Raw genomic sequence first — 14,510 nt, 5'->3', positions numbered from 1 at the left:
AAGATGATGGTAGCAACACAACACTCAGTTCCCGAGTGGCGAAAATATCGATCCGGCAGGGAATTGAACCTGGACCCCTTCGGCTGGCATTCAGCCACGCTGGCCTAGCAGCTACCAAGGCACACTGCTATTTAATATGCGTCATGACATAAATATGCTTATATAAAAAAGACTGTATTTTCATTGTTCATACTATCATAGCAAAGAAATTGTCTAAACAGTCAAAGAGTCTCTGGAATGTAAACATCTGACTGTATAAGTGCTAAGTGATGATCTGCTTATTAGTGTACTCTGGGTGCAGACAAATAACTTTCCCGCAAAAATGTTGGTAAATACGTTAATGAAATTATTTAAACACAAAATTTACTTATATACACAAAATTAAATTAATATTTCTGTACAGGACTAAATTTCGTACACAACCTGACTGGCACACCCTGCAAACAATCCTCATCGCACATCAGATTAATGTGTATGTAATTGTAAAACACCTCATGGTGGCAGCATGCGGCCGAAACGCGTGGTGGTAATAAATATTAGTAAAAAAGTGACTGAAACAGTCAAAATTATTTCATGAATTTGTAATATAATATCTGACTTAAAGCTATTCCATGCAACATGGATAAATTTAAATAAATTTTTTGTTGACGCCTTTGCTGCAGAAACTGTATAATTCCGATTCTTTGTAAGGGATGTAGAAGTGCGCCTTCTGACCCAGAAACAGTTGAGAGAAAGTGCAGATTTGGATGGGACGGTCGAGGAAGTAAAAAGAATGCGCTAAGCATGGTTTTAATAAAAATGATAAAACGTTTGTTGAGCGGAAATAAATATTATATTGCTTCTAGGAAAAGGAGTTTGAATTTATAAAACCAATATTTAATTACAAGTTTTGATGAATTGTTCCCTATCAAATACTTCATACCTTCGCAGACCACAAAGTCTACTCTATATGAAACGCCTACTGCAGAAAGGCATTTCCCACTTTTACAGTAGAGACAAAAAACTGAGTAAAATCTGTTCAAAATCAAATGGTTCTGAGTACTATGGGATCCGAGGTCATCAGTCCCCTAGAACTTAGGACTACTTAAACCTAATTAACCTAAGGACATCACACACATCCATGCCCGAGGCAGGATTCGAACCTGCGACCGTAGCGGTCGCGCGGTTCCAGACTAAAGCGCCTAGAACCGCTCGGCCACACCGGCCGGCAAAATCTGTTTATCTCCTGGTTTCTTGATATAGATATACTATCTTGTCACACGCGTGTAAAAGTCAAGTCCAAGGGCAGAAAGCGGCACGACTTTGCTGGTGTTGCCTCTTTGCAGTACACTGCTTTTCAAATTAATTTTAAGGTTAAGTTACTTGTTTTAAAATAGGATTGTACATATAAACCTCTTTCATTGTAATAAACATTTGACGTTTTGCAAGGTTCTATTACTCAGTTATCTTCAGCTATGTCACGAGATGCCGTTGTTGTTGACCATGATATGATTGGTTTCCAAAACTACATGTTGTCTTGAGGATACAGACCAAAGCTTTCTTAATGTAATGCATTTTGTTATTACTTATAAGCAATACAGATATTTCTCCATTTTCTGAAGGGAGTTCCAAAGATTGTACGGTTTTCCTTAGGCTGAAAGCGTCCATCGTCAAGCTAGAAATATTCCTGTTGCACGGAACACTAGGCACGTTTTCAGCTGAAAAGGTCTTCCAATGATGTTTTGATATAGTGAGGGCCCTTTTAAGGCATTTAGGAATGACTTTTCCATACGAATAATCACTCAGGCAAGTTCGTGCATAAAACGTAGGCCACCAGGAACTGTAGTCGATAAAAGAATCCATGCTCATTTGAACAATGGAAAACTTGTTATCGTTTTTTAAGAACTCTTTACGAGCTCAACGTCGTCCACTGTACATTATCTTTCCTCTTTCCACCAACATGTCCCCGACGTATCTCCTGTAAACGCAAAGAGCGACTGTTTCCTTTTTGCGGTAAACAATACATTGATCCACTCAGAACCATAATCGTCAAAACAACGGCAATCTGAAAGTTTCTGACTAGTTTCCTCACTGCAGTAAGCGATTCATACGATAATGGTATCAGTATCACGCACAGACACTGCCGAAAGAAAACTATGCGCAGATTAAAACTCCAAGTACGTGCCCTTAGTGGCAGTCTTACCATCAGCTCCTAAGGACGGGCGTCTGACTAGGTGAATAAAACTAGCAGGCTGGACTAAAATTGGCTAAAATGTACAGACGCGCGAAATTTGGCACGGACTTCAATGCGAGATGCCTTTAATAGGTTCCACAACGAAACATTGTCTCGAAATTTTGTAGAAAATCCGAAGAAATTCTGGTCGTATGTAAAGTACACAAGCGTTACCGATGACTGTGCCGCTAAAGCGGAGTTATTGAACGCAGTTTTCCGAAATTCCTTCACCAGGGAAGACTAATGGAATATTCCAGAATTTGAAACACGAACAGCTCCTAGCATGAGTTTCTTAGAAGCAGATACCCTAGGAGTTGCGAAGCAACTCAAATCGCTTGATACGGGCAAGTCTTCAGGTCCAGATTGTATACCGATTAGGTTCCTTTCAGATTACGCTGATACAATAGCTCCCTACTTAGCAATCATATACAACCGCTCGCTCACTGATAGATCTATACCTACAGATTGGAAAATTGCGCAGGTCGCACCAGTGTTTAAGAAGGGTAGTAGGAGTAATCCATCGAACTACAGACCTACATCATTGACGTCGGTTTGCAGTAGGGTTTTGGAGCATATACTGTATTCAAACCTTATGAATCACCTCGAAGGGAACGATCTATTGATACGTAATCAGCATGGTTTCAGAAAACATCGTTCTTGTGCAACGCAGCTAGCTCTTTATTCGCACGAAGTAATGGCCGCTATCGACAGGGGATCTCAAGTTGATTCCGTATTTCTAGATTTCCGGAAAGCTTTTGACACCGTTCCTCACAAGCGACTTCTAATCAAGCTGCGGGCCTACGGGGTATCATCTCAGTTGCGCGACTGGATTCGTGATTTCCTGTCAGGAAGGTCGCAGTTCGTAGTAATAGACGGCAAATCATCGAGTAAAACTGAAGTGATATCAAGTGTTCCCCAGGGAAGCGTCCTGGGACCTCTGCTGTTCCTGATCTATATAAATGACCTGGGTGACAATCTGAGAACTTCTCTTAGGTTGTTCGCAGATGATGCTGTAATTTACCGTCTAGTAAGGTCATCCGAAGACCAGTATCAGTTGCAAAGCGATTTAGAAAAGATTGCTGTATGGTGTGGCAGGTGGCAGTTGACGCTAAATAACGAAAAGCGTGAGGTGATCCACATGAGTTCCAAAAGAAATCCGTTGGAATACGATTACTCGATAAATAGTACAATTCTCAAGGCTGTCAATTCAACTAAGTACCTGGGTGGCGTTTCATTGGCAGGACACTTAGAAGATGCAACAAGTCCACTAAAGAGACAGCTTACACTACACTCGTTCGTCCTCTGTTAGAATATTGCTCCGCAGTGTGGGATCCTTACCAGGTGGGATTGATGGAGGACATCGAAAGGGTGCAAAAAAAGGGCAGCTCGTTTTATATTATCACGTAATAGGGGAGATAGTGTGGCAGATATGATACGCGAGTTGGGATAGAAGTCATTAAAGCAAAGACGTTTTTCGTCGCGGCGAGATCTATTTACGAAATTTCAGTCACCAACTTTCTCTTCGGAATGCGAAAATATTTTGTTGAGGCCAACCTACATAGGTAGGAATGATCATCAAAATAAAATAAGAGAAATCAGAGCTTGAACAGAAAGGTTTAGGTGTTAGTTTTTCCCGCGCGCTGTTCGGGAGTGGGGCCGGCCGGAGTGGCCGTGCGGTTCTAGGCGCTACAGTCTGGAACCGCGTGACCGCTACGGTCGCAGGTTCGAATCCTGCCTCGGGCATGGATGTGTGTGATGTCCTTAGGTTAGTTAGGTTTAATTAGTTCTAAGTTCTAGGCGACTGATGACCTCAGAAGTTAAGTCGCATAGTGCTCAGAGCCATTTTTTTGTTCGGGAGTGGAATGGTAGAGAGACAGTATGATTGTGGTTCGATGAACCCTCTGCCAAGCACTTAAATGTGAATTGCAGAGTAATCATGTAGATGTAGATGTAGAGGTCCTCCCATAGTACCCAGGACCAGATACGGTTTTAGTATCACAAGTTCATTTGCGACACTTGTTTTTCTTCGGCTGCCGATCGAATGTACGTGCTAAGTATTTTAACGTTAATTATCAGAGTAGCAGTATCGACCATTTTGTAACTACAAAAGTATTGTGTTATATTGCTTTTTCATGTTACTGCCGATTACTGGGAGAATACATGACGGTGCAAATCGAAGCGCGCCGAATACCTGGCAACTAGCTGCATGTGCACTAACTAGCTGGAAAAGCCAGCGATGGCTGGGTATTTATTTATTGTTGTGCCCCAGATTTAATTTTGGCTTATAAAGTTTCTTTGTATATAACGTTTGAAGTAGTATGATAGGGGGCATGAACGAAGACCTTGCTTGCTTCGCTAATGTGGAAGAGAGCCACGTAGAACAGGCCATGTGGGAAGCAACTGACTCTAAGGTGCACTTCCGCAACACTCAGCGTGTGGCCTTGCACGAGCGGAAGTCAGAAAGTAAAGGGACTTTCGAGAAAAGGAACATTTAGTCTAATGACAGAAAACTGAAGCATACATTATTTTTTACATAGCATCTCTGCACTTCAACGCACTTCGTCCAACGTTCCACAAGCGTTTTCATTCCGCTTCTTGCTTGCGCCTGTAATCAGTTTTACACCGCATCAATGACTTCCGTCTCTTGCAAATCTTCTTTCCCTGGGCACTTTCTTCAGTGGTCCAAATATGCAGAAATCGCTTGCAGCCAGGTGTGGACTGTATGACGGGCGTTCCAGCAATTCGAATCCCAGTTCCTTACTGTTTCGGCCGCCCGTTTGGCAGAATGTGCCCGGGCATTATCTTGCTACAGGATGACACTTCCGTCAGTTTTCCACAACGTTTGGATCTGGTTTCAGGTTTCAGTTTAGCTCACAACATATCACAATAGTCTCACTGTTTACAGTTTCGCCTCTTGGCGTGAAATGAACGGCTACCACTCATTCCACGTCCCAGAATATTGTTAACATAATCTTACCAGCTGATTATTGACATCCAAATTTCTTAAATTCTGGTGATTATGGGTGTTTCCAAACCATGTTCCCAGCCTTACATTTCGGTTCGTGATAATGCACCCACGTTTCGTCTACAGCAGCGATTTGCTGTAAATATCAATCTCCCTCGTGATGATAACGGACCAAATGTTTACGAGGGATGTCCATCCTTTGCTCCTTACGCTGCGCTGACAATTCTTTCGGTACCCATCTCGCACACACTTTGCGAAAATTTAACCTGTTGTGTAAGATGGAATACGCTGACCCGTGTTCCGCTAAATAGTTCAGGTGTCCACTGCATGCAGGAGGCGGCTGTGCGGCGTGGACGGGGCGGTTTTTTAGGTTAGACAGTCTTGGGAAAGATCAAAAAGGGCTCCAGTCTCAAAGGGTACAGGGCAAAGAAACGACGATAATCGACCAAGCAACAGTATTGTAGTTGTAAATTGTCGTAGCTGTGTTGGAAAAGTAACAGAGCGTCAAGCGCTGATAGAAATCACTGAAGCTGAAATCGTTGTAGGAGCAGTAAGCTGGCTAAAGCCGGAGATAAATCCTGCCGAAATTTTTACAGAGGCGTCAACCGTGTTCAGAAACTACAGATTAAATATAGTAGGTGGTGGTGTGTTTGTGTCTGTTGGTAGTAATTTATCTTGTAGTGAAGTTGAAATATATAGTTCCTGTGAATTACTATGGGTAGAGGTTATACTCAACGGCTGTACCAAAATAATAATTGGCTCCTTCTACCGATCCCCCGACTCAGAGATATAATAGCTGAACGCTCCAAAGAAAACTTGAATCTCATTACAAACAAGTGCCCCACTCATACAGTTATAATTGGTGGAAACTTCAATCTATCCTCGATTTGTTGGCGAAAATACATGTTCAAAGCCGGTAGTAGGCAGAAAACATCTTCCGAAATTGTAGTAATTGCTTTCTCTGAGAATTACTTTGAACAATTTGTTCATGAGCCCACACGAATTGTAAATGGTTGCGAAAACCCACTTGACCTCTTAGCCACAAATAACCCTGATCTAATACAGAGCGTCATGACGGATACAGGGATCAGTGAACACAAGGTCATTGTAGCGAGGCTCAAAACCATATCAACCAAAACCACTAAAAATAAACGCAAAATACATCTATTTAAAACAGCAGATAAAAATTCGCTTGACGCTTTCCTAAGAGAGAGTCTCCATTCCTTCCAAGCTAATTATGTAACTGTAGACAAGATATGGCTCAAATTCAAAGATACAGTATCGACAGCATTAGATAGATTCATACCGCCTAAGTTAATAAGAGACGGGACTGATCCACCATGGTACACAAAACACGTCAGAACACTGTTGCAGAAGCAACGAAAAAAGCATGCTAAATTCAAAAGAATGCAAAATCCCCAAGACTGGCTAAGTTTCACGGAAGCTCGCAACTTAGTGCGGACGTCAATGCGAGATGCTTTAATTAGTTTCCACAATGAACTATTGTCTCAAAATATGGTAGAAAACCCAAAGAGATCCTGGTCCTATTTAAAGAACACTAGCGGCAAAAAAATAGTCAATGCCGTCACTGCGCCATAGCGATGGAAATGTAACCGATGATGGTGCCACTAAACCGGAGTTGCTAAATACAGTTTTCCGTAATTCCTTCACGAAAGAAGACGAAGTAAATATTCCAGAATTCGAAACCAGAACATCTGTTAGCATGAGTGAGATAAAAGTAGATATCTTAGGCGTTGCGGAACAACTCAAATCACTTAAGAATGGCAACTCTTCCGGCCCAGATGGTATATATTTATATAAATGATCTAGGTGATAATATGAGCAGCCCCTTTAGATTGTTTGCAGATGACGCTGTAATTTACCGTCAAGTAAAATCATCAGACGATCAATTCCAATTACAAAATGATCTAGAGAGAATTTCTGTATGGTACGAAAAGTGACACTTAGCACTAAACAAAGAAAAGTGCGAGGTCATCCACATGGGTACTAAAAGAAATCCGATAAATTTTGGGCATACGATAAATCGCACAAATCTAAGGGCTGTCAATTCGACTAAATACCTAGGAATTACAACTACGAGCAATTTAAATTGGAAAGACCACATAGATAATATTGTGGGGAAGGCGAAAGAAAGACTGCGCTTTGTTGGCAGAACACTTAGAAGATGCGAGAAACCCACTAAAGAGACAGCCTACATTACACTTGTCCGTCCTCTGCTGGAATATTGCTGCGCCGTATGGGATCCTTACCAGGTAGGATTGACGGAGGACATCGGAAGAGAGGAAAGAGGGGTCAAATGGGTCAAATGGCTCTGAGCACTATGGGACTTAACTTCTATGGTCATCAGTCCCCTAGAACTTAGAACTACTTAAACCTAACCAACCTAAGTACATCACACACATCCATGCCCGAGGCAGGATTCGAACCTGCGACCGTAGCAGTCGCGCGGTTCCGGACTGAGCGCCTAGAACCGCTCGGCCACCGCGGCCGGCAGCAAAGAAGGGCAGCTCGTTTCGTGTTATCGCGCAATAAGGGTGAGAGTGTCACTGCTATGGTACGCGAGTTGGGTGGCAGTCACTGAAACAAAGGTGGTTTTCTTTGCGGCGAGATCTATTTACGAAATTTCAATCACCGACTTTCTCTTCCGAAGGCGAAAATATTTTGTTGACACCCATCTACGTTGGGAGAAATGACCATCATCATCAGAGCTCTGACGGAAAGATTTAGGTGTTCAATTTTTCCCATGCGCCATTCGAGAGTGGAATGGTACAGAAGTAGTATGAAAATGGCTCGATGAACCCCCTGCCAGGCAGTTAAGTGTGAATTGCAGAGAAACCATGTAGATGCAGATGTAGATGATTGATACGTAAACTTTTGGCGATTTCGTCGACTGTGATTCGTCTTTTTCCATAACTATATCCTCGACGACTTCCGGATTGTCCTCAGTTGTTGACGTCGACGGCCTGCACGTTCTTTCTAAGCCACACAGAGAAGTTCTCACCTGTCTGAAACGCTCTATCCATTCGTATATTTTACTTCGCAATAAACAGCTGTCATCATACTGCACTTTTTCGGCGAATAATTTCCGCAGGATTAACACCTTCCGCAAACAAAAAGCAAATCACTGTCCTCTCTTCCTCCTTGTTGCAGACTGGTAATGCAGCAGCCACGTTTCACGGTCTGCTACAATACGACGCCTAATGCGCGAATTTGAGCCACACGTTGTATAGAATTGTTACAGACAACGGTACTTCAGCCCTAGCAATGTTACCAAGCCCTATGGCTATAAACTGCAAAAGTCCCTTTCCTTTTTGACCTCCCCTCGCACTTTGTTATGGCCATGGCATAACATAAACTCACTGGGAAATGAACACGTTTAAAGCGAAATGCGAAATCGTTAGAAATAAGTAGGATTCAGAGTATAAGAACTCACTCATCTATGCCAATTGCTCTTCTCTGATACTACGTTGAACAGAAGTAACTTCAAGCTCACGATTTATCTACATCATACTCCGAACCCCCCCCCCCCCAAAGGTGTGTCGCAAAGGATACCATTGGTAACTGGTACCACTAACCGAACCCCCCCCCCCCCCCCAACCCTGTTCCACTCGTCAGTGGCATGTCGCAAGAACGATTATAGGCAAGCCTCAGTATAGGCTCTAATTTCTCGAATTTTCTCGTCGTGTTCGAAGGATACTTTGCATCGTAATTCAGAATAACACGGGTACTGCAATATCGTATTTATCCGATGGGCAAGCGACTTTCAAGTAAAGTGTCTCCCCTGTACGGGATCATACGTATTGGATGTACGAGTATAGGTTGTAGACACGTGGTTGATGACACGTGGAAACTCTGATCTGGCCTTGAGTCGTGCTCGATTAGCTAAATGCTAAGGCAACCGCTCGCGATAAGCGGGCGATCTGGGTTCAAGTCCCGATCCGGCACAAATTTTCATTGTTGTCATTCTGCTATAAAGCTGATTGTTGTCCGTATTCGCAGTTGCGGATACATTTGATGAAGTAATATGTTGTCCGACTCTTCATGGAAAGGGCCCTCTCGAAATTTCAGTAGCAAACCTCTCCGTCTGCCAATGGAAGTTATTCAAGACCTCGGTAACATTCTTGTGCGACTAAACGATCCCGTGACGAAACGCGCTACTCTTCGTTAGAACTTCTCAATCTCTTGTATCAGTCCTATCTGGTAAGGATCCCGCATACATGAACAATACTCAAAAATCTGTCGAACAAGCGCCTTATAAGCCACGTCCTTCTTGGATAAGTTACATTTTCATATCATTCTTCCTATAAATCTCAGTCTGGCATCTGCTTTTCCTACTATTTGTTTTATGTGGTCATTCCATACAAGGTCGCCCTGGACAGTTACTCCTAGATATTTTACGGTAGGTACTGTTTCCAGCAGTTCCTAATCAATAGTGGAGTTATACGGTACTGGCTGTCTTCTCTTATGTATTTACATTCAGGATTAATTGCCAGAGGTTGCACTATTCATTAATCCTCTGTAGATCATTCTGCAAACCGATACTGCCTTCTTGCATTGCTACTTTGATAGAAACAACCGCATCATCTGCGAACAGTCTTTAAGCGCATCCGACGCTTTCTACTAGATCATTTGCATACATTGTAAACAGTAACGTTCCTATCACACTTACCGGGCGGGGTGGGCAGTGGTTAGCACACTGCACTCGCATTCGGGGGGACGACGGTTCAATCCCGCGTCCGACCATCCTGATTTAGATTTTCCGTGATTTCCCTAAATCGCTCCAGGCAAATGCCGGGATGGTTCGTTTGAAAGGACAGAGCCGACTTCCTTCCCTGTCCTTCCCTAATCCGATGAGACCGATGACCTCGCTGTTTGGTCTCTTCCCCCAAACAACCCAACGATGTCAGACTTCCATCGCGTACTCTGGAAATTACCTTCACATCTGTCGATTTCCTTTCGTTAAGAGCGACTTGTTAAGTTCCATCTGCAAAGAAGTCTTGAATCCAGTCACTAATCTGGTCCAATACTCGGCAAGCTCGTATTTTTTCTCTAAACTACAGTGCGGGACGGTGGTAAATGCCTTCCTGAAGTCAAGGAAAACGGTGTCAACCTTAGCGTCATTGTCTACAGCATTATGGATCTCATGGAGAAACAGAGGGAGCTGAGTTTCGCAAGATCTCTGTTTGCAGAATCTATGTTGCTTTTTATAGAGGAGATTTTCGTACTCCAAAAACGTCATAATTCTTGAGCATACAACGTGTGCCTTAATTCTACAACAGACTTAAGTCAGCGATATAGAGCTGTAATTATGTGCATGTGTCCTACTACCCTTCTTGAAAACGGGAACCATTTCCTCTTTTTCCAGTCGCTAAGTACCCTTCGTCGCTCCAGCGATCTGCTGCTAGAACGGGAGCAAGTTCTTTCGCATAATGTTTGTAGAACGTTACAGGTATCTCATCTAGTCCTGATGCCTTTCCGCTACTAATCGATTGTAGTTGCTTTTCTATTCGGCGATCGGTCATCTCTACATGTACATCTACATCCATACTCCGCAAGCCACCTGACGGTGTGTGGCGATATCTACTGTTCCGACGTTCGTAAGATAATTGAAAGGAGAGACTTTGGTACGATCTTCCGCGGTGAAACAATATCCTCAGGCCAAATTCTGTATTTCTACCTTCTCTCTGTGCTACCTTCCGTTTTGTACCAATATGGTCTCTGCGTGAATGACCAGATGATTTCAAATTGCTTACTGGTTTTACATAAGACCAAAGCCTCTTGGAATTTTACTCAGATCAGTTGACAAAATTTTACTTTCAGTCACTGAACGTTTTTCTCCTCACTTTCCTTAAGCTCATTATGATCTTCATTGGATTCTTGAGACGATTTAGTCCTCAAACTTTCAGCCTTTCTAGTGTATCGAGAAACACTTGAGCATTTTCTAAGCATTTTTACTGGTAAACAAAACGAAATTAAAATCTAATGAAATGAGTAGGCAGCGAAATCACAAAGCAAGTTTAATAAATTCATTTTTCCTAGCAAAGAATAGAAATAAAACTTATCAAAAGAAGCAAAGCGATGTCGTTGAGTTTCTCATATACAAAGCGAAATCAGTAACTCTGTATTTCCTAGCTAAGTAATTAAAGTACTAGTTTACGTTCGCAAAGATAAGATTATGGCGCTAAATTCTGTCACTGACGCAGACTTCCACAAAGAGATCTAACGGGTGTATGGTGAACTACACCTTGATGATTAAACATTCGAACTGCTGATGAGACGATTTTAGATAAAAGTTTGAATGCAACATCTTTTTCTCGTGTTCCGATTTGCATGTAATAAAGCCTATACGTTGCTCCAAGCAAAGCTCAACTGACCAGTGAAAACCCAGTGAAAGTTCGTCTTAAAGCTTTCGACTTTAGCATGTTCAAGCAGACAGACACAATGGTTTTAGATAAAACTCTTACCCATGATATCTTTTTTCGTGATCCTGTATTGCAGAAATGCAGCCTATACGTTGCACCAAGGTACGCTCAAGTTACCTGTGAGAACCCCATGAAAATTCGTCTAGTAGTTTTGGAGATCAGAGTGTTCAAACAGACGGACACCACGATTTTAGATAAAACTTTAAATCACGATATCTTTTTCTTCCGTGATCCAGTTTTGTTGAAATACAGCTTTTACATTACCCCAAGCTACGCTCAAGTTGCCTGTGAAAACACCGTGAAAATTCGTTTAGCATTTTAGGAGATTAGCGTGTTCAGACAAACAGACAGACACGACGGTTTCACAGTTTTATTGTTAGTGTAGATAGGTATAGATGGCCAAAACTCGACGGAGAAGAGCGCACGCATTGATATAGGAGATTCTGTGATTAGTAGAAGACTAAAAAAACCGATAGCTTTTTCTGTTAACGAAGATGGTTATTATATTATTTGATGCGATATTGTTGAAATGTTCAGTATTTACATCGATTTTAATAAAAGTTAAAGTCACTCGCAAGCTATTAATATTATTTTCTGTGTGTTAAACAAGTTTGAAGAGGGATTTATTTATATTTCCTCCTGCTTCGAAGTTAGAAGAGGGCTTCCGGAATACTTTGATTGGAAGGGGGGAGGCTGATTCTGGCAAAGTCCTTAGTCCTAATTTTACGAGAAGAATGAATTTACCCATTTTGATTTATTTACATATATACAGTCTGCGCCAGTCAGAGTCATATACGCAGCATATTTGTAGGAAGTTAATATATGTGGAGGAAGTTAATAAACAAGAAGGGAGACAAAATGTTGACACAGAACTAGAGAGGGATATCTCTACTATGCACGTGCTATGAAAAACGGGCAAGAATTATGCTGAACAGGTTCAACCCATACACTGAAGAAATATTAGACACAGCACAAGCGGAGTTCAGAAAGGGTAAACCAACAAATGACCAACTATTCACACTAAGACGGACACTAGATAAGAACTGGGAGCACAGCCAGGATACCTTTAGTATGTTTATAAAATTAACAAGCACAAGACAGCATAGTGAGAGAGGAGATGTGGAGGATAACGGGAGAATGTTGGATACCGGACAAGCTGATAAAGCAACCTAAAATTATTTTCACGGAATCAAAGTGTAGAGTGAACGTACAGGGGGAGTCCTCAGAAACACTTGAGGTAAGAACAGGAGCGAGAGAGAGGAAGATATTATATCACCAAAGCTGTTCAATTTGGCACTCAACAACACCCTGAGAAAAGTAACACAAGAACCTGCAGGAGCCACCATAGGGAATAAGACAAAAGGTTCTGGCTTTCGCGGATGATATTGTGGTGATAGGAAAGCTCATGGAAGACCTGGAGGAAATGGGAACTGTACTCATGGAAGAAGCGAAGAAACAAGGTCTAAGTATAAATGAAAATAGAACAAAGATCATGACAAGAGGAAGAAGAGCTCAGCTAGAATCAAACCATCTAACAATCAGGAACCTAACAATACAGAAGACACACACATTCACGTACCTACGTGTCAACATCAACCAACAAGACCTTTTAGAACAAGAGATCTTAAAGAGAATTCAAGACGGAGGAAGATGTCTTAGGAGCTATACATAACATCATAACGTCTAAATTACTTTCCAGACAGAAAAATATATGAGACCATTATGACACCAATACTGTGCTATGCAAACAAGACATGGACCCCGAAAAAAAAAAGACAGAGAAGAAACTCATCACTTTTGAAAATAAAGTACTGAAAAACATGTATGGAGCCGTGGAAGAAAACGACCAGTGGCGAATAAGGAAAAACAGAGAACTCAGACAATTATACACACTACCTGACATCGTAGCGAACGTGAAAACTAAAAGACTCAAGTGGCAGGAACATGTGAGGAGGAGAGGAGAGGACACGGCAATGAAGGCAGTGGTGGGTGGAGAAGCGGAGAGAACGATATCACTAGGACGACCGGGAAAGAGATGGAAGCATAGTACCATGGGAAACATGCAGTTGAAGATGCAGCTGACAGGAAGATGTGGAGGGCTGGAATGAGTAAGGCCAAGGACTGGCTGCGGTTTGTGTGGCGAGGATACGTAATGTTAGTTAATTACTACCGTCATCACTGCCCTGCTCCTACCAGTTTTTTTTTTACTCTCTTACGTTGAAAAAAACGAACCTGCAACCATTTTTAACAATTCTTCTAGAAAATAGACTGGCCTGGACTCCCGTGACAACAAAGATGAGTGTTGTATGTAATACATAACACCACAGGGTGTACGTTTTATGCATTTGTCAGTGTTTGTACAGTGATTTTGACTGTGTGTCGATGAGTAATGATTATGAGAATAAGTACTAGTATATCGTGATAAAAATCTGAACTGCCTGTATGGAAGACTATCCACAAGTCATTTTTGGAGGTATCATACTGGGGGCAAACAAAGGTCATTTCTATCAAAAAAAAAAAGATTCAAATGGCTCTGAGCACTATGCGACTTAACTTCTGAGGTCATGAGTCGTCTAGAACTTAGAACTAATTAAACCGAACTAACCTAAGGACATCACACACATCCATACCCGAGGCAGGATTCGAACCTGCGACCGTAGCGGTCGCTCGGCTACAGACTGTAGCGCCTATAACCGCACGGCCACTCCGGCCGGACATTTCTTTCACATTACATCAAAGTTACATGGTTCAAATGGCACTGAGCACCTTGAGACTTAACATCTGAGGTCATCAGTCACCTAGAACTTAGAACTACTTAAACCTAACTAACCTAAGGACATCACAGACATCCATGCCCGAGGCAGGATTCGAACCTGCAACCGTAGCGGTC

This window comes from Schistocerca nitens, chromosome 2 (assembly GCF_023898315.1).
Source record: "Schistocerca nitens isolate TAMUIC-IGC-003100 chromosome 2, iqSchNite1.1, whole genome shotgun sequence".
In the NCBI taxonomy this organism is placed as follows: domain Eukaryota; kingdom Metazoa; phylum Arthropoda; class Insecta; order Orthoptera; family Acrididae; genus Schistocerca; species Schistocerca nitens.
Note: the sequence above shows the minus strand (reverse complement) of the source record.